Here is a 22,530-nt window from a genome sequence, read left to right as displayed (position 1 = left end):
CGAAAAATGGAGAACGAAAAAAATTTCCTTCCTATCCGTTCGAACCCAACCCGAGTTAGAAAATTCAAATATAAATGAAAAAAAATTCTAAAAATTAAAAACCATCATCCAGGCTTCATTTCAAGAAGAAACGGGAATGGACAGGCCGAAAAACAGAGAAGAAAAAAAATTCCCTTCCTATCCGTACGAACCCGACCCTAGTTTGAAAATTCAAATATAAATGTAAAAAAATTCTGAAAATTAAAAAACATCATCATGGCTTCATTTCAAGAAGAAACGGGCATGGACAGGCCGAGAAATAGAGAAGAAAAAAAATTTCCTTCCTATCCGTTCGAACCCGACCCGAGATAGAAAATTCAAAAATAAATGCCAAAAAAATCTAAGAATTAAAAAACATCATACAGACTTCATTTCAAGACGAAACGGGTCAGGACAGGCCGAAAAATAGGGAAGAAAAAAATTTTCCTTCCTATCAGTTCGAACCCGACCCGAGATAGAAAATTGAAAAATAAATGCAAAAAAATACTAAAAATTAAAAAACATCATCCTGGCTTTATTTCAAGACGAAACGGTTCAGGACAGGCCGAAAAATAGAGAAGAAAAAAAATTTCCTTCCTATCCGTTGAAACCCGACCCGAGTTAGAAAATTCAAAAATAAATTTAAAAAAATTCTAAAAATTAAAAAACATCATCCAGGCTTCATTTCAAGAAGAAATGGGTATGGACTGGCCGAGAAACAGAGAAGAAAAAAAATTTCCATCCTATCCGTTCAAACCCGACCCGAGTTAGAAAATTCAAAAATAAATGCAAAAAAATTCTAAAAACTAAAAAACATCATCCAGACTTCATTTCAAGAGTAAACGGGTATGGACGGGCCGAAAAATAGAGAGGAAAAACAATTTCCTTCGTATCCGTTCAAACCCGACCCGAGTTAGAACATTCAAAAATAAATTTAAAAAAATTCTAAAAATTAAAAAACATCATCCAGGCTTCATTTCAAGAAGAAACGGGTAAGGACAGGCCGAGAAATAGAGAAGAAAAAAAATTTCCTTCCTATCCGTTCAAACCCGACCTGAGATAGAAAATTGAAAAATAAATGCAAAAAAATTCTAAAAATTAAAAAACATCATCATTGCTTCATTTCAAGTGTATACGGGTATGGACGGGCCGAAAAATAGAGAGGAAAAACAATTTCCTTCGTATCCGTTCAAACCCGACCCGAGTTAGAACATTCAAAAATAAATTTAAAAAAATTCTAAAAATTAAAAAACATCATCCAGGCTTCATTTCAAGAAGAAACGGGTACGGACAGGCCGAGAAATAGAGAAGAAAAAAAATTTCCTTCCTATCCGTTCAAACCCGACCCGAGTTAGAAAATTCAAAAATAAATTTAAAAAAATTCTAAAAATTAAAAAACATCATCCAGGCTTCATTTCAAGAAGAAACGGGTATGGACAGGCAGAGAAATAGAGAAGAAAAAAAATTTCCTTCCTATCCGTTCGAACCCGACCCGAGATAGAAAATTAAAAAATAAATGCAAAAAAATACTAAAATTTAAAAAACATCATCCAGGCTTCATTTCAAGACGAAACGGTTCTGGACAGGCCGAAAAATAGAGAAGAAAAAAAATTTCCATCCTATCCGTTGAAACCCGACCCGAGTTAGAAAATTCAAAAATAAATTTAAAAAAATTCTAAAAATTAAAAAACATCATCCAGGCTTCATTTCAAGAAGAAATGGGTATGGACTGGCCGAGAAACAGAGAAGAAAAAAAAATTTCATCCTATCCGTTCAAACCCGACCCGAGTTAGAAAATTCAAAAATAAATGCAAAAAAATTCTAAAAACTAAAAAACATCATACAGACTTCATTTCAAGAGTAAACGGGTATGGACGGGCCGAAAAATAGAGAGGAAAAACAATTTCCTTCGTATCCGTTCAAACCCGACCCGAGTTAGAAAATTCAAAAATAAATTTAAAAAAATTCTAAAAATTAAAAAACATCATCCAGGCTTCATTTCAAGAAGAAACGGGTATGGACAGGCCGAGAAATAGAGAAGAGAAAAAATTTCCTTCCTATCCGTTCGAACCCAACTCGAGATAGAAAATTGAAAAATAAAAGCAAAAAAATTCTGAAAATTAAAAAACATCATCCTGGCTTCATTTCAAAACGAAACGGGTCAGAACAAGCCGAAAAATAGGGAAGAAAAAAAAATTTCCTTCCTATCCGTTCGAACCCGACCCGAGTTAGAAAATTCAAAAATAAACGCAAATAAATTCTAAAAATTAAAAAAACATCACCCAGGCTTCATTTCAAGAGTAAACGGGTATGGATAGGCCGAAAAATAGAGAGGAAAAGAATTTCCTTCCTATCCGTTCGAACCCGACCCGAGTTAGAAAATTCAAAAATAAATTTAAAAAAATTCTGAAAATTAAAAAACATCATCCAGGCTTCATTTCAAGAAGAAACGGGTATGGACAGGCCGAGAAATAGAGAAGAGAAAAAATTTCCTTCCTATCCGTTCGAACCCAACTCGAGATAGAAAATTGAAAAATAAAAGCAAAAAAATTCTGAAAATTAAAAAACATCATCCTGGCTTCATTTCAAAACGAAACGGGTCAGAACAAGCCGAAAAATAGGGAAGAAAAAAAAATTTCCTTCCTATCCGTTCGAACCCGACCCGAGTTAGAAAATTCAAAAATAAACGCAAATAAATTCTAAAAATTAAAAAAACATCACCCAGGCTTCATTTCAAGAGTAAACGGGTATGGATAGGCCGAAAAATAGAGAGGAAAAGAATTTCCTTCCTATCCGTTCGAACCCGACCCGAGTTAGAAAATTCAAAAATAAATTTAAAAAAATTCTGAAAATTAAAAAACATCATCCAGGCTTCATTTCAAGAAGAAACGGGTATGGACAGGCCGAGAAATAGAGAAGAAAAAAAACTTCCTTCCTATCCGTTCGAACCCGACCTGAGATAGAAAATTGAAAAATAAATGCAAAAAAATTCTAAAAATTAAAAAACATCATCCAGGCTTCATTTCAAGAAGAAATGGGTATGGACTGGCCGAGAAACAGAGAAGAAAAAAAATTTCCATCCTATCCGTTCAAACCCGACCCGAGTTAGAAAATTCAAAAATAAATGCAAAAAAATTCTAAAAACTAAAAAACATCATCCAGACTTCATTTCAAGAGTAAACGGGTATGGACGGGCCGAAAAATAGAGAGGAAAAACAATTTCCTTCGTATCCGTTCAAACCCGACCCGAGTTAGAACATTCAAAAATAAATTTAAAAAAATTCTAAAAATTAAAAAACATCATCCAGGCTTCATTTCAAGAAGAAACGGGTAAGGACAGGCCGAGAAATAGAGAAGAAAAAAAATTTCCTTCCTATCCGTTCAAACCCGACCTGAGATAGAAAATTGAAAAATAAATGCAAAAAAATTCTAAAAATTAAAAAACATCATCATTGCTTCATTTCAAGTGTATACGGGTATGGACGGGCCGAAAAATAGAGAGGAAAAACAATTTCCTTCGTATCCGTTCAAACCCGACCCGAGTTAGAACATTCAAAAATAAATTTAAAAAAATTCTAAAAATTAAAAAACATCATCCAGGCTTCATTTCAAGAAGAAACGGGTACGGACAGGCCGAGAAATAGAGAAGAAAAAAAATTTCCTTCCTATCCGTTCAAACCCGACCCGAGTTAGAAAATTCAAAAATAAATTTAAAAAAATTCTAAAAATTAAAAAACATCATCCAGGCTTCATTTCAAGAAGAAACGGGTATGGACAGGCATAGAAATAGAGAAGAAAAAAAATTTCCTTCCTATCCGTTCGAACCCGACCCGAGATAGAAAATTAAAAAATAAATGCAAAAAAATACTAAAATTTAAAAAACATCATCCAGGCTTCATTTCAAGACGAAACGGTTCTGGACAGGCCGAAAAATAGAGAAGAAAAAAAATTTCCATCCTATCCGTTGAAACCCGACCCGAGTTAGAAAATTCAAAAATAAATTTAAAAAAATTCTAAAAATTAAAAAACATCATCCAGGCTTCATTTCAAGAAGAAATGGGTATGGACTGGCCGAGAAACAGAGAAGAAAAAAAAATTTCATCCTATCCGTTCAAACCCGACCCGAGTTAGAAAATTCAAAAATAAATGCAAAAAAATTCTAAAAACTAAAAAACATCATACAGACTTCATTTCAAGAGTAAACGGGTATGGACGGGCCGAAAAATAGAGAGGAAAAACAATTTCCTTCGTATCCGTTCAAACCCGACCCGAGTTAGAAAATTCAAAAATAAATTTAAAAAAATTCTAAAAATTAAAAAACATCATCCAGGCTTCATTTCAAGAAGAAACGGGTATGGACAGGCCGAGAAATAGAGAAGAGAAAAAATTTCCTTCCTATCCGTTCGAACCCAACCCGAGATAGAAAATTGAAAAATAAAAGCAAAAAAATTCTGAAAATTAAAAAACATCATCCTGGCTTCATTTCAAAACGAAACGGGTCAGAACAAGCCGAAAAATAGAGAAGAAAAAAAATTTCCTTCCTATCCGTTCGAACCCGACCCGAGTTAGAAAATTCAAAAATAAACGCAAATAAATTCTAAAAATTAAAAAACATCACCCAGGCTTCATTTCAAGAGTAAACGGGTATGGATAGGCCGAAAAATAGAGAGGAAAAGAATTTCCTTCCTATCCGTTCGAACCCGACCCGAGTTAGAAAATTCAAAAATAAATTTAAAAAAATTCTGAAAATTAAAAAACATCATCCAGGCTTCATTTCAAGAAGAAACGGGTATGGACAGGCCGAGAAATAGAGATGAAAAAAAACTTCCTTCCTATCCGTTCGAACCCGACCTGAGATAGAAAATTGAAAAATAAATGCAAAAAAATTCTAAAAATTAAAAAACATCATCATTGCTTCATTTCAAGACGAAACGGGTCAGGACAGGCCGAAAAATAGGGATGAAAAAAAAATTTCCTTCCTATCAGTTCGAACCCGTCCCGAGATAGAAAATTGAAAAATAAAAGAAAAAAAATTCTGAAAATTAAAAAACATCATCGTGGCTTCATTTCAAGACGAAACGGGTCAGAACAAGCCAAAAAATAGAGAAGAAAAAAAATTTCCTTCCTATCCGTTCGAACCCGACCCGAGTTAGAAAATTCAAAAATAAACGCAAATAAATTCTAAAAATTAAAAAACATCACCCAGGCTTCATTTCAAGAGTAAACGGGTATGGATAGGCCGAAAAATAGAGAGGAAAAGAATTTCCTTCCTATCCGTTCGAACCCGACCCGAGTTAGAAAATTCAAAAATAAATGCAAAAAAATTCTAAAAATTAAAAAACATCATCCAGGCTTCATTTCAAGAAGAAACGGGTATGGACTGGCCTAAAAATAGAGAAGAAAAAAAAATTCCTTTCCTATTCGTTCGAACCCGACCCGAGTTAGAAAATTCAAATATAAATGTAAAAAAATTCTAAAAATTAGAAAACATCATCCAGACTTCATTTCAAGACGAAACGGGTCAGGACAGGCCGAAAAATGGAGAAGAAAAAAAATTTCCTTCCCATCAGTTCGAACCCGAACCGAGATAGAAAATTCAAAAATAAATGTAAAAAAATTCTAAAAAGTAAAAAACATCATCCAGGCTTCATTTAAAGACGAAACGGGTCAGGACAGGCCGAAAAATAGAGAAAAAAAATAATTTCCTTCCTATCAGTGCGAACCCGACCCGAGATAGAAAATTGAAAAATAAATGCAAAACGGGTATGAACAGGCCGAAAAATAGGGAAGAAAAAAAATTTCCTTCCTATCCGTTCAAACCCGACCCGAGTAAGAAAATTCAAAAATAAATTTAAAAAAATTCTAAAAATTAAAAAACATCATCAAGGCTACATTTCAAGACAAAATGGGTCAGGACAGGCCGAAAAATAGAGAAGAAAAAAAATTTCCTTCCTATCCGTTCGATCCCGACCTGAGATAGAAAATTCAAAAATAAATGCAAAAAAATTCCAAAATTAAAAAACATCATCTAGGCTTCATTTCAAGAAGAAACGGGTATGGACGGGCCGAAAAATGGAGAACGAAAAAAATTTCCTTCCTATCCGTTCGAACCCAACCCGAGTGTGAAAATTCAAATATAAATGAAAAAAAATTCTAAAAATTAAAAACCATCATCCAGGCTTCATTTCAAGAAGAAACGGGAATGGACAGGCCGAAAAACAGAGAAGAAAAAAAATTCCCTTCCTATCCGTACGAACCCGACCCTAGTTTGAAAATTCAAATATAAATGTAAAAAAATTCTGAAAATTAAAAAACATCATCATGGCTTCATTTCAAGAAGAAACGGGTATGGACAGGCCGAAAAATAGAGAAGAAAAAAAATTTCCTTCCTATCCGTTCGAACCCGACCCGAGATAGAAAATTCAAAAATAAATGCCAAAAAAATCTAAGAATTAAAAAACATCATACAGACTTCATTTCAAGACGAAACGGGTATGGACAGGCCGAGAAATAGAGAAGAAAAAAAACTTCCTTCCTATCCGTTCGAACCCGACCTGAGATAGAAAATTGAAAAATAAATGCAAAAAAATTCTAAAAATTAAAAAACATCATCATTGCTTCATTTCAAGACGAAACGAGTCATGACAGGCCGAAAAATAGAGAAGAAAAAAAATTTCCTTCCTAACCGTTCGAACCCGACCCCAGTTAGAAAATTCAAAAATAAATGCAAAAAAATTCTAAAAATTAAAAAACATCATCCAAGCTTAATTTCAAGAGTAAACGGGTATGGACAGGCTGAGAAATAGAGAAGAAAAAAAATTTCCTTCCTATCGGTTCGAACCCGACCCGAGATAGAAAATTCAAAAACAAAAGCAAAAAAATTCTGAAAATTAAAAAACATCATCCTGGCTTCATTTCAAGACGAAACGGGTCAGAACAAGCCGAAAAATAGAGAAGAAAAAAAATTTCCTTCCTATCCGTTCGAACCCGACCCGAGTTAGAAAATTCAAAAATAAACGCAAAAAAATTCTAAAAATTAAAAAACATCACCCAGGCTTCATTTCAAGAGTAAACGGGTATGGATAGGCCGAAAAATAGGGAGGAAAAAAAATTTCCTTCCTATCCGTTCAAACCCGACCTGAGACAGAAAATTGAAAAATAAATGCAAAAAAATTCTAAAAATTAAAAAACATCATCATTGCTTCATTTCAAGTGTATACGGGTATGGACGGGCCGAAAAATAGAGAGGAAAAACAATTTCCTTCGTATCCGTTCAAACCCGACCCGAGTTAGAACATTCAAAAATAAATTTAAAAAAATTCTAAAAATTAAAAAACATCATCCAGGCTTCATTTCAAGAAGAAACGGGTACGGACAGGCCGAGAAATAGAGAAGAAAAAAAATTTCCTTCCTATCCGTTCAAACCCGACCTGAGATAGAAAATTGAAAAATAAATGCAAAAAAATTCTAAAAATTAAAAAACATCATCATTGCTTCATTTCAAGTGTATACGGGTATGGACGGGCCGAAATATAGAGAGGAAAAACAATTTCCTTCGTATCCGTTCAAACCCGACCCGAGTTAGAACATTCAAAAATAAATTTAAAAAAATTCTAAAAATTAAAAAACATCACCCAGGCTTCATTTCAAGAGTAAACGGGTATGGATAGGCCGAAAAATAGGGAGGAAAAAAAATTTCCTTCCTATCCGTTCAAACCCGACCTGAGATAGAAAATTGAAAAATAAATGCAAAAAAATTCTAAAAATTAAAAAACATCATCATTGCTTCATTTCAAGTGTATACGGGTATGGACGGGCCGAAAAATAGAGAGGAAAAACAATTTCCTTCGTATCCGTTCAAACCCGACCCGAGTTAGAAAATTCAAAAATAAATTTAAAAAAATTCTAAAAATTAAAAAACATCATCCAGGCTTCATTTCAAGAAGAAACGGGTATGGACAGGCCGAGAAATAGAGAAGAGAAAAAATTTCCTTCCTATCCGTTCGAACCCAACTCGAGATAGAAAATTGAAAAATAAAAGCAAAAAAATTCTGAAAATTAAAAAACATCATCCTGGCTTCATTTCAAAACGAAACGGGTCAGAACAAGCCGAAAAATAGGGAAGAAAAAAAAATTTCCTTCCTATCCGTTCGAACCCGACCCGAGTTAGAAAATTCAAAAATAAACGCAAATAAATTCTAAAAATTAAAAAAACATCACCCAGGCTTCATTTCAAGAGTAAACGGGTATGGATAGGCCGAAAAATAGAGAGGAAAAGAATTTCCTTCCTATCCGTTCGAACCCGACCCGAGTTAGAAAATTCAAAAATAAATTTAAAAAAATTCTGAAAATTAAAAAACATCATCCAGGCTTCATTTCAAGAAGAAACGGGTATGGACAGGCCGAGAAATAGAGAAGAAAAAAAACTTCCTTCCTATCCGTTCGAACCCGACCTGAGATAGAAAATTGAAAAATAAATGCAAAAAAATTCTAAAAATTAAAAAACATCATCCAGGCTTCATTTCAAGAAGAAATGGGTATGGACTGGCCGAGAAACAGAGAAGAAAAAAAATTTCCATCCTATCCGTTCAAACCCGACCCGAGTTAGAAAATTCAAAAATAAATGCAAAAAAATTCTAAAAACTAAAAAACATCATCCAGACTTCATTTCAAGAGTAAACGGGTATGGACGGGCCGAAAAATAGAGAGGAAAAACAATTTCCTTCGTATCCGTTCAAACCCGACCCGAGTTAGAACATTCAAAAATAAATTTAAAAAAATTCTAAAAATTAAAAAACATCATCCAGGCTTCATTTCAAGAAGAAACGGGTAAGGACAGGCCGAGAAATAGAGAAGAAAAAAAATTTCCTTCCTATCCGTTCAAACCCGACCTGAGATAGAAAATTGAAAAATAAATGCAAAAAAATTCTAAAAATTAAAAAACATCATCATTGCTTCATTTCAAGTGTATACGGGTATGGACGGGCCGAAAAATAGAGAGGAAAAACAATTTCCTTCGTATCCGTTCAAACCCGACCCGAGTTAGAACATTCAAAAATAAATTTAAAAAAATTCTAAAAATTAAAAAACATCATCCAGGCTTCATTTCAAGAAGAAACGGGTACGGACAGGCCGAGAAATAGAGAAGAAAAAAAATTTCCTTCCTATCCGTTCAAACCCGACCCGAGTTAGAAAATTCAAAAATAAATTTAAAAAAATTCTAAAAATTAAAAAACATCATCCAGGCTTCATTTCAAGAAGAAACGGGTATGGACAGGCATAGAAATAGAGAAGAAAAAAAATTTCCTTCCTATCCGTTCGAACCCGACCCGAGATAGAAAATTAAAAAATAAATGCAAAAAAATACTAAAATTTAAAAAACATCATCCAGGCTTCATTTCAAGACGAAACGGTTCTGGACAGGCCGAAAAATAGAGAAGAAAAAAAATTTCCATCCTATCCGTTGAAACCCGACCCGAGTTAGAAAATTCAAAAATAAATTTAAAAAAATTCTAAAAATTAAAAAACATCATCCAGGCTTCATTTCAAGAAGAAATGGGTATGGACTGGCCGAGAAACAGAGAAGAAAAAAAAATTTCATCCTATCCGTTCAAACCCGACCCGAGTTAGAAAATTCAAAAATAAATGCAAAAAAATTCTAAAAACTAAAAAACATCATACAGACTTCATTTCAAGAGTAAACGGGTATGGACGGGCCGAAAAATAGAGAGGAAAAACAATTTCCTTCGTATCCGTTCAAACCCGACCCGAGTTAGAAAATTCAAAAATAAATTTAAAAAAATTCTAAAAATTAAAAAACATCATCCAGGCTTCATTTCAAGAAGAAACGGGTATGGACAGGCCGAGAAATAGAGAAGAGAAAAAATTTCCTTCCTATCCGTTCGAACCCAACCCGAGATAGAAAATTGAAAAATAAAAGCAAAAAAATTCTGAAAATTAAAAAACATCATCCTGGCTTCATTTCAAAACGAAACGGGTCAGAACAAGCCGAAAAATAGAGAAGAAAAAAAATTTCCTTCCTATCCGTTCGAACCCGACCCGAGTTAGAAAATTCAAAAATAAACGCAAATAAATTCTAAAAATTAAAAAACATCACCCAGGCTTCATTTCAAGAGTAAACGGGTATGGATAGGCCGAAAAATAGAGAGGAAAAGAATTTCCTTCCTATCCGTTCGAACCCGACCCGAGTTAGAAAATTCAAAAATAAATTTAAAAAAATTCTGAAAATTAAAAAACATCATCCAGGCTTCATTTCAAGAAGAAACGGGTATGGACAGGCCGAGAAATAGAGATGAAAAAAAACTTCCTTCCTATCCGTTCGAACCCGACCTGAGATAGAAAATTGAAAAATAAATGCAAAAAAATTCTAAAAATTAAAAAACATCATCATTGCTTCATTTCAAGACGAAACGGGTCAGGACAGGCCGAAAAATAGGGATGAAAAAAAAATTTCCTTCCTATCAGTTCGAACCCGTCCCGAGATAGAAAATTGAAAAATAAAAGAAAAAAAATTCTGAAAATTAAAAAACATCATCGTGGCTTCATTTCAAGACGAAACGGGTCAGAACAAGCCAAAAAATAGAGAAGAAAAAAAATTTCCTTCCTATCCGTTCGAACCCGACCCGAGTTAGAAAATTCAAAAATAAACGCAAATAAATTCTAAAAATTAAAAAACATCACCCAGGCTTCATTTCAAGAGTAAACGGGTATGGATAGGCCGAAAAATAGAGAGGAAAAGAATTTCCTTCCTATCCGTTCGAACCCGACCCGAGTTAGAAAATTCAAAAATAAATGCAAAAAAATTCTAAAAATTAAAAAACATCATCCAGGCTTCATTTCAAGAAGAAACGGGTATGGACTGGCCTAAAAATAGAGAAGAAAAAAAAATTCCTTTCCTATTCGTTCGAACCCGACCCGAGTTAGAAAATTCAAATATAAATGTAAAAAAATTCTAAAAATTAGAAAACATCATCCAGACTTCATTTCAAGACGAAACGGGTCAGGACAGGCCGAAAAATGGAGAAGAAAAAAAATTTCCTTCCCATCAGTTCGAACCCGAACCGAGATAGAAAATTCAAAAATAAATGTAAAAAAATTCTAAAAAGTAAAAAACATCATCCAGGCTTCATTTAAAGACGAAACGGGTCAGGACAGGCCGAAAAATAGAGAAAAAAAAAAATTTCCTTCCTATCAGTGCGAACCCGACCCGAGATAGAAAATTGAAAAATAAATGCAAAACGGGTATGAACAGGCCGAAAAATAGGGAAGAAAAAAAATTTCCTTCCTATCCGTTCAAACCCGACCCGAGTAAGAAAATTCAAAAATAAATTTAAAAAAATTCTAAAAATTAAAAAACATCATCAAGGCTACATTTCAAGACAAAATGGGTCAGGACAGGCCGAAAAATAGAGAAGAAAAAAAATTTCCTTCCTATCCGTTCGATCCCGACCTGAGATAGAAAATTCAAAAATAAATGCAAAAAAATTCCAAAATTAAAAAACATCATCTAGGCTTCATTTCAAGAAGAAACGGGTATGGACGGGCCGAAAAATGGAGAACGAAAAAAATTTCCTTCCTATCCGTTCGAACCCAACCCGAGTGTGAAAATTCAAATATAAATGAAAAAAAATTCTAAAAATTAAAAACCATCATCCAGGCTTCATTTCAAGAAGAAACGGGAATGGACAGGCCGAAAAACAGAGAAGAAAAAAAATTCCCTTCCTATCCGTACGAACCCGACCCTAGTTTGAAAATTCAAATATAAATGTAAAAAAATTCTGAAAATTAAAAAACATCATCATGGCTTCATTTCAAGAAGAAACGGGTATGGACAGGCCGAAAAATAGAGAAGAAAAAAAATTTCCTTCCTATCCGTTCGAACCCGACCCGAGATAGAAAATTCAAAAATAAATGCCAAAAAAATCTAAGAATTAAAAAACATCATACAGACTTCATTTCAAGACGAAACGGGTATGGACAGGCCGAGAAATAGAGAAGAAAAAAAACTTCCTTCCTATCCGTTCGAACCCGACCTGAGATAGAAAATTGAAAAATAAATGCAAAAAAATTCTAAAAATTAAAAAACATCATCATTGCTTCATTTCAAGACGAAACGAGTCATGACAGGCCGAAAAATAGAGAAGAAAAAAAATTTCCTTCCTAACCGTTCGAACCCGACCCCAGTTAGAAAATTCAAAAATAAATGCAAAAAAATTCTAAAAATTAAAAAACATCATCCAAGCTTAATTTCAAGAGTAAACGGGTATGGACAGGCTGAGAAATAGAGAAGAAAAAAAATTTCCTTCCTATCGGTTCGAACCCGACCCGAGATAGAAAATTCAAAAACAAAAGCAAAAAAATTCTGAAAATTAAAAAACATCATCCTGGCTTCATTTCAAGACGAAACGGGTCAGAACAAGCCGAAAAATAGAGAAGAAAAAAAATTTCCTTCCTATCCGTTCGAACCCGACCCGAGTTAGAAAATTCAAAAATAAACGCAAAAAAATTCTAAAAATTAAAAAACATCACCCAGGCTTCATTTCAAGAGTAAACGGGTATGGATAGGCCGAAAAATAGGGAGGAAAAAAAATTTCCTTCCTATCCGTTCAAACCCGACCTGAGACAGAAAATTGAAAAATAAATGCAAAAAAATTCTAAAAATTAAAAAACATCATCATTGCTTCATTTCAAGTGTATACGGGTATGGACGGGCCGAAAAATAGAGAGGAAAAACAATTTCCTTCGTATCCGTTCAAACCCGACCCGAGTTAGAACATTCAAAAATAAATTTAAAAAAATTCTAAAAATTAAAAAACATCATCCAGGCTTCATTTCAAGAAGAAACGGGTACGGACAGGCCGAGAAATAGAGAAGAAAAAAAATTTCCTTCCTATCCGTTCAAACCCGACCTGAGATAGAAAATTGAAAAATAAATGCAAAAAAATTCTAAAAATTAAAAAACATCATCATTGCTTCATTTCAAGTGTATACGGGTATGGACGGGCCGAAATATAGAGAGGAAAAACAATTTCCTTCGTATCCGTTCAAACCCGACCCGAGTTAGAACATTCAAAAATAAATTTAAAAAAATTCTAAAAATTAAAAAACATCACCCAGGCTTCATTTCAAGAGTAAACGGGTATGGATAGGCCGAAAAATAGGGAGGAAAAAAAATTTCCTTCCTATCCGTTCAAACCCGACCTGAGATAGAAAATTGAAAAATAAATGCAAAAAAATTCTAAAAATTAAAAAACATCATCATTGCTTCATTTCAAGTGTATACGGGTATGGACGGGCCGAAAAATAGAGAGGAAAAACAATTTCCTTCGTATCCGTTCAAACCCGACCCGAGTTAGAAAATTCAAAAATAAATTTAAAAAAATTCTAAAAATTAAAAAACATCATCCAGGCTTCATTTCAAGAAGAAACGGGTATGGACAGGCCGAGAAATAGAGAAGAGAAAAAATTTCCTTCCTATCCGTTCGAACCCAACTCGAGATAGAAAATTGAAAAATAAAAGCAAAAAAATTCTGAAAATTAAAAAACATCATCCTGGCTTCATTTCAAAACGAAACGGGTCAGAACAAGCCGAAAAATAGGGAAGAAAAAAAAATTTCCTTCCTATCCGTTCGAACCCGACCCGAGTTAGAAAATTCAAAAATAAACGCAAATAAATTCTAAAAATTAAAAAAACATCACCCAGGCTTCATTTCAAGAGTAAACGGGTATGGATAGGCCGAAAAATAGAGAGGAAAAGAATTTCCTTCCTATCCGTTCGAACCCGACCCGAGTTAGAAAATTCAAAAATAAATTTAAAAAAATTCTGAAAATTAAAAAACATCATCCAGGCTTCATTTCAAGAAGAAACGGGTATGGACAGGCCGAGAAATAGAGAAGAAAAAAAACTTCCTTCCTATCCGTTCGAACCCGACCTGAGATAGAAAATTGAAAAATAAATGCAAAAAAATTCTAAAAATTAAAAAACATCATCATTGCTTCATTTCAAGACGAAACGGGTCAGGACAGGCCGAAAAATAGGGATGAAAAAAAAATTTCCTTCCTATCCGTTGAAACCCGACCCGAGTTAGAAAATTCAAAAATAAATTTAAAAAAATTCTAAAAATTAAAAAACATCATCCAGGCTTCATTTCAAGAAGAAATGGGTATGGACTGGCCGAGAAACAGAGAAGAAAAAAAATTTCCATCCTATCCGTTCAAACCCGACCCGAGTTAGAAAATTCAAAAATAAATGCAAAAAAATTCTAAAAACTAAAAAACATCATCCAGACTTCATTTCAAGAGTAAACGGGTATGGACGGGCCGAAAAATAGAGAGGAAAAACAATTTCCTTCGTATCCGTTCAAACCCGACCCGAGTTAGAACATTCAAAAATAAATTTAAAAAAATTCTAAAAATTAAAAAACATCATCCAGGCTTCATTTCAAGAAGAAACGGGTAAGGACAGGCCGAGAAATAGAGAAGAAAAAAAATTTCCTTCCTATCCGTTCAAACCCGACCTGAGATAGAAAATTGAAAAATAAATGCAAAAAAATTCTAAAAATTAAAAAACATCATCATTGCTTCATTTCAAGTGTATACGGGTATGGACGGGCCGAAAAATAGAGAGGAAAAACAATTTCCTTCGTATCCGTTCAAACCCGACCCGAGATAGAACATTCAAAAATAAATTTAAAAAAATTCTAAAAATTAAAAAACATCATCCAGGCTTCATTTCAAGAAGAAACGGGTACGGACAGGCCGAGAAATAGAGAAGAAAAAAAATTTCCTTCCTATCCGTTCAAACCCGACCCGAGTTAGAAAATTCAAAAATAAATTTAAAAAAATTCTAAAAATTAAAAAACATCATCCAGGCTTCATTTCAAGAAGAAACGGGTATGGACAGGCATAGAAATAGAGAAGAAAAAAAATTTCCTTCCTATCCGTTCGAACCCGACCCGAGATAGAAAATTAAAAAATAAATGCAAAAAAATACTAAAATTTAAAAAACATCATCCAGGCTTCATTTCAAGACGAAACGGTTCTGGACAGGCCGAAAAATAGAGAAGAAAAAAAATTTCCTTCCTATCCGTTGAAACCCGACCCGAGTTAGAAAATTCAAAAATAAATTTAAAAAAATTCTAAAAATTAAAAAACATCATCCAGGCTTCATTTCAAGAAGAAATGGGTATGGACTGGCCGAGAAACAGAGAAGAAAAAAAAATTTCATCCTATCCGTTCAAACCCGACCCGAGTTAGAAAATTCAAAAATAAATGCAAAAAAATTCTAAAAACTAAAAAACATCATACAGACTTCATTTCAAGAGTAAACGGGTATGGACGGGCCGAAAAATAGAGAGGAAAAACAATTTCCTTCGTATCCGTTCAAACCCGACCCGAGTTAGAAAATTCAAAAATAAATTTAAAAAAATTCTAAAAATTAAAAAACATCATCCAGGCTTCATTTCAAGAAGAAACGGGTATGGACAGGCCGAGAAATAGAGAAGAGAAAAAATTTCCTTCCTATCCGTTCGAACCCAACCCGAGATAGAAAATTGAAAAATAAAAGCAAAAAAATTCTGAAAATTAAAAAACATCATCCTGGCTTCATTTCAAAACGAAACGGGTCAGAACAAGCCGAAAAATAGAGAAGAAAAAAAATTTCCTTCCTATCCGTTCGAACCCGACCCGAGTTAGAAAATTCAAAAATAAACGCAAATAAATTCTAAAAATTAAAAAACATCACCCAGGCTTCATTTCAAGAGTAAACGGGTATGGATAGGCCGAAAAATAGAGAGGAAAAGAATTTCCTTCCTATCCGTTCGAACCCGACCCGAGTTAGAAAATTCAAAAATAAATTTAAAAAAATTCTGAAAATTAAAAAACATCATCCAGGCTTCATTTCAAGAAGAAACGGGTATGGACAGGCCGAGAAATAGAGAAGAAAAAAAACTTCCTTCCTATCCGTTCGAACCCGACCTGAGATAGAAAATTGAAAAATAAATGCAAAAAAATTCTAAAAATTAAAAAACATCATCATTGCTTCATTTCAAGACGAAACGGGTCAGGACAGGCCGAAAAATAGGGATGAAAAAAAAATTTCCTTCCTATCAGTTCGAACCCGTCCCGAGATAGAAAATTGAAAAATAAAAGAAAAAAAATTCTGAAAATTAAAAAACATCATCTTGGCTTCATTTCAAGACGAAACGGGTCAGAACAAGCCAAAAAATAGAGAAGAAAAAAAATTTCCTTCCTATCCGTTCGAACCCGACCCGAGTTAGAAAATTCAAAAATAAATGCAAAAAAATTCTAAAAATTAAAAAACATCAACCAGGCTTCATTTCAAGAGTAAACGGGTATGGATAGGCCGAAAAATAGATAAGAAAAAAAATTTCCTTCCTATCCGTTCGAACCCGACCCGAGTTAGAAAATTCAAAAATAAATGCAAAAAAATTCTAAAAATTAAAAAACATCATCCAGGCTTCATTTCAAGAAGAAACGGGTATGGACGGGCCGAAAATGGAAAACGAAAAAAATTTCCTTCCTATCCGATAGAACCCGACCCGAGTCAGAAAATTCAAATATAAATGTAAAAAAATTCTAAAAATTAAAAACCATGATCCAGGTTTCATTTCAAGAAGAAACGGGAATGGACTGGCCTAAAAATAGAGAAGAAAAAAAAATTCCTTTCCTATTCGTTCGAACCCGACCCGAGTTAGAAAATTCAAATATAAATGTAAAAAAATTCTAAAAATTAGAAAACATCATCCAGACTTCATTTCAAGACGAAACGGGTCAGGACAGGCCGAAAAATGGAGAAGAAAAAAAATTTCCTTCCCATCAGTTCGAACCCGAACCGAGATAGAAAATTCAAAAATAAATGTAAAAAAATTCTAAAAAGTAAAAAACATCATCCAGGCTTCATTTAAAGACGAAACGGGTCAGGACAGGCCGAAAAATAGAGAAAAAAAATAATTTCCTTCCTATCAGTGCGAACCCGACCCGAGATAGAAAATTGAAAAATAAATGCAAAACGGGTATGAACAGGCCGAAAAATAGGGAAGAAAAAAAATTTCCTTCCTATCCGTTCAAACCCGACCCGAGTAAGAAAATTCAAAAATAAATTTAAAAAAATTCTAAAAATTAAAAAACATCATCAAGGCTACATTTCAAGACAAAATGGGTCAGGACAGGCCGAAAAATAGAGAAGAAAAAAAATTTCCTTCCTATCCGTTCGATCCCGACCTGAGATAGAAAATGCAAAAATAAATGCAAAAAAATTCCAAAATTAAAAAACATCATCTAGGCTTCATTTCAAGAAGAAACGGGTATGGACGGGCCGAAAAATGGAGAACGAAAAAAATTTCCTTCCTATCCGTTCGAACCCAACCCGAGTGTGAAAATTCAAATATAAATGAAAAAAAATTCTAAAAATTAAAAACCATCATCCAGGCTTCATTTCAAGAAGAAACGGGAATGGACAGGCCGAAAAACAGAGAAGAAAAAAAATTCCCTTCCTATCCGTACGAACCCGACCCTAGTTTGAAAATTCAAATATAAATGTAAAAAAATTCTGAAAATTAAAAAACATCATCATGGCTTCATTTCAAGAAGAAACGGGTATGGACAGGCCGAAAAATAGAGAAGAAAAAAAATTTCCTTCCTATCCGTTCGAACCCGACCCGAGATAGAAAATTCAAAAATAAATGCCAAAAAAATCTAAGAATTAAAAAACATCGTACAGACTTCATTTCAAGACGAAACGGGTATGGACAGGCCGAGAAATAGAGAAGAAAAAAAACTTCCTTCCTATCCGTTCGAACCCGACCTGAGATAGAAAATTGAAAAATAAATGCAAAAAAATTCTAAAAATTAAAAAACATCATCATTGCTTCATTTCAAGACGAAACGAGTCATGACAGGCCGAAAAATAGAGAAGAAAAAAAATTTCCTTCCTAACCGTTCGAACCCGACCCCAGTTAGAAAATTCAAAAATAAATGCAAAAAAATTCTAAAAATTAAAAAACATCATCCAGGCTTAATTTCAAGAGTAAACGGGTATGGACAGGCTGAGAAATAGAGAAGAAAAAAAATTTCCTTCCTATCGGTTCGAACCCGACCCGAGATAGAAAATTCAAAAACAAAAGCAAAAAAATTCTGAAAATTAAAAAACATCATCCTGGCTTCATTTCAAGACGAAACGGGTCAGAACAAGCCGAAAAATAGAGAAGAAAAAAAATTTCCTTCCTATCCGTTCGAACCCGACCCGAGTTAGAAAATTCAAAAATAAACGCAAAAAAATTCTAAAAATTAAAAAACATCACCCAGGCTTCATTTCAAGAGTAAACGGGTATGGATAGGCCGAAAAATAGGGAGGAAAAAAAATTTCCTTCCTATCCGTTCAAACCCGACCTGAGACAGAAAATTGAAAAATAAATGCAAAAAAATTCTAAAAATTAAAAAACATCATCATTGCTTCATTTCAAGTGTATACGGGTATGGACGGGCCGAAAAATAGAGAGGAAAAACAATTTCCTTCGTATCCGTTCAAACCCGACCCGAGTTAGAACATTCAAAAATAAATTTAAAAAAATTCTAAAAATTAAAAAACATCATCCAGGCTTCATTTCAAGAAGAAACGGGTACGGACAGGCCGAGAAATAGAGAAGAAAAAAAATTTCCTTCCTATCCGTTCAAACCCGACCTGAGATAGAAAATTGAAAAATAAATGCAAAAAAATTCTAAAAATTAAAAAACATCATCATTGCTTCATTTCAAGTGTATACGGGTATGGACGGGCCGAAATATAGAGAGGAAAAACAATTTCCTTCGTATCCGTTCAAACCCGACCCGAGTTAGAACATTCAAAAATAAATTTAAAAAAATTCTAAAAATTAAAAAACATCACCCAGGCTTCATTTCAAGAGTAAACGGGTATGGATAGGCCGAAAAATAGGGAGGAAAAAAAATTTCCTTCCTATCCGTTCAAACCCGACCTGAGATAGAAAATTGAAAAATAAATGCAAAAAAATTCTAAAAATTAAAAAACATCATCATTGCTTCATTTCAAGTGTATACGGGTATGGACGGGCCGAAAAATAGAGAGGAAAAACAATTTCCTTCGTATCCGTTCAAACCCGACCCGAGTTAGAACATTCAAAAATAAATTTAAAAAAATTCTAAAAATTAAAAAACATCATCCAGGCTTCATTTCAAGAAGAAACGGGTACGGACAGGCCGAGAAATAGAGAAGAAAAAAAATTTCCTTCCTATCCGTTCAAACCCGACCCGAGTTAGAAAATTCAAAAATAAATTTAAAAAAATTCTAAAAATTAAAAAACATCATCCAGGCTTCATTTCAAGAAGAAACGGGTATGGACAGGCCGAGAAATAGAGAAGAAAAAAAATTTCCTTCCTATCCGTTCGAACCCGACCCGAGATAGAAAATTAAAAAATAAATGCAAAAAAATACTAAAATTTAAAAAACATCATCCAGGCTTCATTTCAAGACGAAACGGTTCAGGACAGGCCGAAAAATAGAGAAGAAAAAAAATTTCCATCCTATCCGTTGAAACCCGACCCGAGTTAGAAAATTCAAAAATAAATTTAAAAAAATTCTAAAAATTAAAAAACATCATCCAGGCTTCATTTCAAGAAGAAATGGGTATGCACTGGCCGAGAAACAGAGAAGAAAAAAAATTTTCATCCTATCCGTTCAAACCCGACCCGAGTTAGAAAATTCAAAAATAAATGCAAAAAAGTTCTAAAAACTAAAAAACATCATACAGACTTCATTTCAAGAGTAAACGGGTATGGACGGGCCGAAAAATAGAGAGGAAAAACAATTTCCTTCGTATCCGTTCAAACCCGACCCGAGTTAGAAAATTCAAAAATAAATTTAAAAAAATTCTAAAAATTAAAAAACATCATCCAGGCTTCATTTCAAGAAGAAACGGGTATGGACAGGCCGAGAAATAGAGAAGAAAAAAAATTTCCTTCCTATCCGTTCGAACCCAACCCGAGATAGAAAATTGAAAAATAAAAGCAAAAAAATTCTGAAAATTAAAAAACATCATCCTGGCTTCATTTCAAAACGAAACGGGTCAGAACAAGCCGAAAAATAGAGAAGAAAAAAAATTTCCTTCCTATCCGTTCGAACCCGACCCGAGTTAGAAAATTCAAAAATAAACGCAAATAAATTCTAAAAATTAAAAAACATCACCCAGGCTTCATTTCAAGAGTAAACGGGTATGGATAGGCCGAAAAATAGAGAGGAAAAGAATTTCCTTCCTATCCGTTCGAACCCGACCCGAGTTAGAAAATTCAAAAATAAATTTAAAAAAATTCTGAAAATTAAAAAACATCATCCAGGCTTCATTTCAAGAAGAAACGGGTATGGACAGGCCGAGAAATAGAGAAGAAAAAAAACTTCCTTCCTATCCGTTCGAACCCGACCTGAGATAGAAAATTGAAAAATAAATGCAAAAAAATTCTAAAAATTAAAAAACATCATCATTGCTTCATTTCAAGACGAAACGGGTCAGGACAGGCCGAAAAATAGGGATGAAAAAAAAATTTCCTTCCTATCAGTTCGAACCCGTCCCGAGATAGAAAATTGAAAAATAAAAGCAAAAAAATTCTGAAAATTAAAAAACATCATCCTGGCTTCATTTCAAGACGAAACGGGTCAGAACAAGCCAAAAAATAGAGAAGAAAAAAAATTTCCTTCCTATCCGTTCGAACCCGACCCGAGTTAGAAAATTCAAAAATAAATGCAAAAAAATTCTAAAAATTAAAAAACATCAACCAGGCTTCATTTCAAGAGTAAACGGGTATGGATAGGCCGAAAAATAGAGAAGAAAAAAAATTTCCTTCCTATCCGTTCGAACCCGACCCGAGTTAGAAAATTCAAAAATAAATGCAAAAAAATTCTAAAAATTAAAAAACATCATCCAGGCTTCATTTCAAGAAGAAACGGGTATGGACGGGCCGAAAATGGAAAACGAAAAAAATTTCCTTCCTATCCGATAGAACCCGACCCGAGTCAGAAAATTCAAATATAAATGTAAAAAAATTCTAAAAATTAAAAACCATGATCCAGGTTTCATTTCAAGAAGAAACGGGAATGGACTGGCCTAAAAATAGAGAAGAAAAAAAAATTCCTTTCCTATTCGTTCGAACCCGACCCGAGTTAGAAAATTCAAATATAAATGTAAAAAAATTCTAAAAATTAGAAAACATCATCCAGACTTCATTTCAAGACGAAACGGGTCAGGACAGGCCGAAAAATGGAGAAGAAAAAAAATTTCCTTCAAATCAGTTTGAACCCGAACCGAGATAGAAAATTCAAAAATAAATGTAAAAAAATTCTAAAAAGTAAAAAACATCATCCAGGCTTCATTTAAAGACGAAACGGGTCAGGACAGGCCGAAAAATAGAGAAAAAAAATAATTTCCTTTCTATCAGTGCGAACCCGACCCGAGATAGAAAATTGAAAAATAAATGCAAAACGGGTATGAACAGGCCGAAAAATAGGGAAGAAAAAAAATTTCCTTCCTATCCGTTCAAACCCGACCCGAGTAAGAAAATTCAAAAATAAATTTAAAAAAATTCTAAAAATTAAAAAACATCATCAAGGCTACATTTCAAGACGAAATGGGTCAGGACAGGCCGAAAAATAGAGAAGAAAAAAAATTTCCTTCCTATCCGTTCGATCCCGACCCGAGATAGAAAATTCAAAAATAAATGCAAAAAAATTCCAAAATTAAAAAACATCATCTAGGCTTCATTTCAAGAAGAAACGAGTATGGACGGGCCGAAAAATGGAGAACGAAAAAAATTTCCTTCCTATCCGTTCGAACCCAACCCGAGTTAGAAAATTCAAATATAAATGAAAAAAAATTCTAAAAATTAAAAACCATCATCCAGGCTTCATTTCAAGAAGAAACGGGAATGGACAGGCCGAAAAACAAAGAAGAAAAAAAATTCCCTTCCTATCCGTACGAACCCGACCCTAGTTTGAAAATTCAAATATAAATGTAAAAAAATTCTGAAAATTAAAAAACATCATCCAGGCTTCATTTCAAGAAGAAACGGGTATGGACAGGCCGAAAAATAGAGAAGAAAAAAAATTTCCTTCCTATCCGTTCGAACCCGACCCGAGATAGAAAATTCAAAAATAAATGCCAAAAAAATCTAAGAATTAAAAAACATCATACAGACTTCATTTCAAGACGAAACGGGTCAGGACAGGCCGAAAAATAGGGAAGAAAAAAATTTTCCTTCCTATCAGTTCGAACCCGACCCGAGATAGAAAATTGAAAAATAAATGCAAAAAAATACTAAAAATTAAAAAACATCATCCTGGCTTTATTTCAAGACGAAACGGTTCAGGACAGGCCGAAAAATAGAGAAGAAAAAAAATTTCCTTCCTATCCGTTGAAACCCGACCCGAGTTAGAAAATTCGAAAATAAATTTAAAAAAATTCTAAAAAT

Source organism: Quercus robur, chromosome 8 (genome assembly GCF_932294415.1).
Source record: "Quercus robur chromosome 8, dhQueRobu3.1, whole genome shotgun sequence".
In the NCBI taxonomy this organism is placed as follows: Eukaryota; Viridiplantae; Streptophyta; class Magnoliopsida; order Fagales; family Fagaceae; genus Quercus; species Quercus robur.
Note: the sequence above shows the minus strand (reverse complement) of the source record.